Source organism: Fukomys damarensis, unplaced genomic scaffold (genome assembly GCF_012274545.1).
Source record: "Fukomys damarensis isolate Sample0158 unplaced genomic scaffold, DMR_v1.0_HiC HiC_scaffold_23, whole genome shotgun sequence".
Taxonomy (NCBI): Eukaryota; Metazoa; Chordata; class Mammalia; order Rodentia; family Bathyergidae; genus Fukomys; species Fukomys damarensis.
The window spans coordinates 57,464,579-57,468,930 of NW_022900935.1; the positions used below are offsets into that span (position 1 = coordinate 57,464,579).

A 4,352-nucleotide genomic window follows, 5' to 3' on the forward strand; every position below is an offset into this window, starting at 1 on the left:
AGAAGGGTCAGCTATTGGGCATTTTTAAAATTTTAAATTAAAATTTTGTTTCAGTTTTGGGAATGAAGGCCAGGTTGTCTCACATGGTAAGCAAGAGATCTACCACAGAGACACACCTGCAAGCATGACAGCAATTTTCAAGGGCTCCAAGAGGATCCATTGTCTGCCACTGTGGTCTTCATTCTTCAGAAGCTGAATGCAATTCTCTTAATGCAATGCCCTTCATGGGCTCCTCCTATTCTTTAGAATACTACAGTATCGGGGAAACATTTGGGGAAATGAATGTTAATGGATGGAAAGATGGCTGTTATTGGCGTTCACCCACTTCACAGTTCTGCCTGCACCCGCTAGTCATTGGTCTGGGAATCACACCCTAGAATTTTCCCACTATCCAGCACATTTCATTTGTAGCTATTCCTTAGAAGGCCCCATCTCCCTTCGCCTGGCATCCTACTGCTTCTAGGACATTGTCCACAAATTCAACTTTCTTGAGATGGAAAGGGCTACATTTTACTCATTCAGTACTCACATCTGAAAGATCAGCTGTCTTTCTCAATCAGAGGATAATTTTGTCTCTTTTTTTTTCCCACCTGAAATGACATGACTCATTAATTGGTATAGCATCTGGTTGCCAGAAATGTAAAATTGTTGTTCTGACCAGCCAGATACCTAATTCAGATAGTGGAGGGTATGAGGAGGCTGTGAGGAGTATCTGAGAAATCTCTAAAGCAAAGCAGTGGCCATTTACTGCTGGATTGAGTGTTTTGAGAGCAGGGAAGTCATGTTATCCCTCTCTTCATTGAATGTAAGCCTGCTGAAAGTCATTCTCCCTTTCTTCTTCCGTCTCGGGGAAGTGAAATTGGACATTCTGTGTACAGAGTAACAAGCAGTGTAAAAACAACCAGGACAATCCCTTCCTGTATGTTGGGACATTTAAGAAAGGACAACTCTTTAACTTAGGTAATATGGGAAAGACCTGGGCTCACTAGTCAGAATTATAAAGCTGACCAGGAGGACTGTGCCTGTACTTTCAGGCCTTATTCAATAAAATGGAACTGCTGAATACCTCTAAAGTGGCAGTGAGATACAGTTTTCTTGAAAATTTTCAAGCCTAATACCTGGGGTGATTTGATCTAATAAAAGAATAAGGAAACCAGAGAATTCTATCTCTTACATGAGGCCTGTCTCTGTGGATCCCGATTTTTACCTTCTATCAAATAGGAATGACCATCTCTCCCCAGATTGTTCTAGGATTAAAATGAGTTTAAAGAGTGACAGTATAGAAGATTGCTTTTTTTTTTTTTTCATTTTTTTTTTCAATCTGGAAGGCCCAGAGGGGGGAAATCAATGCCTGAGGGTAGAGAGAGACTTTTGTGACTTGGGGTTTCCGAAGAGGCAAGTGTTACCTTCCTCTAGTGATGTTGAAGAGCCCCTTCAGAGCATTGCCCAAGTTCTCTTTTTGTTCCTCTCAAGGTAGTTCTCCTTGAAGCCACACCTGTCTTCTGTTTGGTTCTTGGTGTCAATGAAGAATATTCAAGATCAGGAAGTGACACCATTATCATAGGATGGTAGGCTTGGGGTCTGAGCCACCAGGTGGATAATAGAACACTGACCCCAGGAATCGGGATCCGAGCCTCAGTCAGGTTCCACCAGCAAGTATGTCACTGATGATCTCATTTCTTTCATCTGAAGCTCTGACAGACATGAATAGGTAGGGGTGCTTTGACTTCCTACAAGGAAAGGTGAAGGTGTCCTGAGTTGTGGCCTGAGCCCCAAAGTCCTGGTTCTCTTTTGTGAATTGTCAAGTAAATAGCTGTTCTAGATTCTTCTGCGCTGTCAGTAATTTTGTGGCTTTTCTCTTTTTATGTAGGTTTCATTTTGTGGCTTTTCTGACAACTGTAAGTGACAGTTACCTGTCTCTGGTCAGTTCCCACTCTGACCTCTCTTAGCTTCATGTTACATTGCTTATGTTTGTTTTTCCAAAGACTGTTACCTGTCCAGAGCATCCTTACTGATAGCCTCTCCTACTGAATACTGTCACTTTTCACTAATTAGTCTAAAAGGCTTTAATAGATGCAGACTATTATTTCCATAGTTGAGGTCTGTAAGGAAAGTTAAAACTTTGAGTTGGAAAGGCTTGGGTTAAGGCTTTCGGCTCTCTAAGGTGCGTAACCACTAGTTCACCTCTTCTTTCCCTGGGTACCTGGCCAGTTCCCTGGGAAAAAAGAGGGAGGACTTTGTTATAAAGAACAGATGTTCTTAACATCAAGATAAGGAATGTGATACATTCCGTCCCTCCTGGATCTCTGGCCAGGGCCCGGTTGGGACGTGACTGCAAGCACATTCAATTTTTTTTCGCGCCAAAAGTACAGGTAGTTTACTAACTTTGTCTAGAGAGCTATATAAACAGCTGGCCTAGCCCAGGCGGCTGCTGCTGTCTTAAGTCCGGGATTGAAACATGTAGCCGGAGGGACTGCTGAAAAGACCCGTGCTGTGTTGCAAGTGATGGACCTAATTCCTCCAACATTCCGGTGTTGTTGCCAGACAGCCTAAGGGTAATTTCCTGGATAGAGTCCCTCTTGCTGTTACAGGACTCCCCTCTTTCTTTGTCCTCTTTCTTTTCTGTATGCGCATATCCTTCAATAAACTTTCCCTTTTGTACTTATTTAAGGCTGATGGATGTTCTTTTAGGGTTAGGAGACGGTGCACGGCAAAGGACAATAAATAAAATTTGTCCTTACCAAGGTCTAAGCTCTAGAGTACTAGCTTTGCAGCTGTCTAAATACTCTAGAGATCAAGAGTATTTAGGGGCCGGGGATTTAGCTCAGTGGTGCTGCCGCTGACCTCAAAAGCACCTGCACCTGAGTTTGACCCCTGGTACCCAAAAAAAGAGTATCTAGAAGGACTGACAGAGAGGCTCCCCGGAGGAGTGAACAGCGGGGCACTGGCTGGAGATTCAAGAAGAAAAGGGACCTACTGACAGTGAAATCACAGGACCATAAGGGAATAGGCCCCATCCTGTCTTTTGGGTGGCACAGGAGGAGACGCCGGCATTCAAAGGAAGAATGAAAATCAGACCGCTGGTGGCTAGATGCAGTGAGTAACCCGACTACGTGTGTACAGTAAAGCCCTAAGAATCCCAGGCCTTGACCAGCAGGCAGGCGGCCTGACTTGTCATTTACCCGCAGGCAGAAAGAGCAGCACCAGCCGGCCTTCCTCGGGCTGCTGGTCCCTTCGCGACGTCGTCCACACTGTCTTCTGGAGCTGGCGCTGACTTCCGGCTCCAATCTGCTCACCACAGTCGGGCTCCCTGTTAATGCAGAAAACGCCCAGAGGATTACCAGCCTTGGGGAGTTGGGGTGCACCAGGCTCCAGGCCCTGACCTTTGAGTACGTGAACACGTTCAGGGTAGGGAGCTAGGGCTCTTCCACTTCAGGTCTCCCTGTCTCCTTTCCACAAATACTAATGACTAGGAAGGATGGGGTTACAATAAATACAGAGCAGCCTCTGGCCTCCCTGAAGAATGTTGACCTAGGGATGAACAGAGTGAAGGGCATGGAGATGAAACAGATATAGGAAGTATTTGTGCTTAACCTTGACAACTTACTGTGACCCAGAAGAGGAAATTGCAAAAGTACCTCTAGCTCCCACGTGGGACCTTCTCGAGCTACCTGAGCTACAAAAAAATCTAGGCCAATGAGTGCAGTAACACAATAATGGAAACCCCTTGGAAAATTTTGAAATGAATGACCACATCCCTCCCCCAGGCTATGTAGTGAGTATATGTCCCCTTGCATATGGCTAAATATTGCTATAACTGAACATACTTCCAGGCTCATGAAAAGACTAACTTGTGTTATGCCTAATTTTAGAAACCTGTTGATTTTCACTGTTGTATCTCCAGTTTTTAGTCAATCCCCTCCCGCTGGAATTTGAGTACCTTCTCTGTGCAATTCACAAAAAAGCAGAAGTCCCCTAATTCCTGCTCTGGTTCATCCTACTGATAGAGTCAAGGATGTAAATCCAGGGAAAGTTGACAAGAAATACAAAAGTAATATAGAATAGCTATAGGAAATATTTTTGGATAAATGATTAATTTCCAAACTAATTGTATCCATTTTTCATATGAGCTGTGAAGAAAGGCACTTTCTTCCTCTGGGTGGAAAGATCTTAAGGACGGATGAGATTTGGAATATGGCTGTTTTAGTCAGTTTATGTTGCTTTAAAAAAAAACCCTGAGATTAGATAATTCATTGATCTTTTAAAAATCTTAATCCTGCGGTCTGGGAAGTCCAAAATCAAGGCAGTGGCATTTGGTGTGTGATGAAAGCCTTCCTGCAGCATTTTCACAT

At 44.0% G+C, this 4,352-nt stretch overlaps 1 long non-coding RNA gene across 1 annotated transcript; it reads right to left on the reverse strand.

Moving 5' to 3' along the window:
• Positions 1–1,327: 1,327 nt before the first annotated feature.
• Positions 1,328–4,048, reverse strand: LOC104866573. The gene is made up of 3 exons (XR_781474.2): positions 3,394–4,048; positions 3,183–3,310; positions 1,328–1,730 (listed from the first exon to the last, which is right to left on the reverse strand). It is a non-coding gene; the product is annotated as an uncharacterized LOC104866573 (long non-coding RNA).
• Positions 4,049–4,352: the final 304 nt, after the last annotated feature.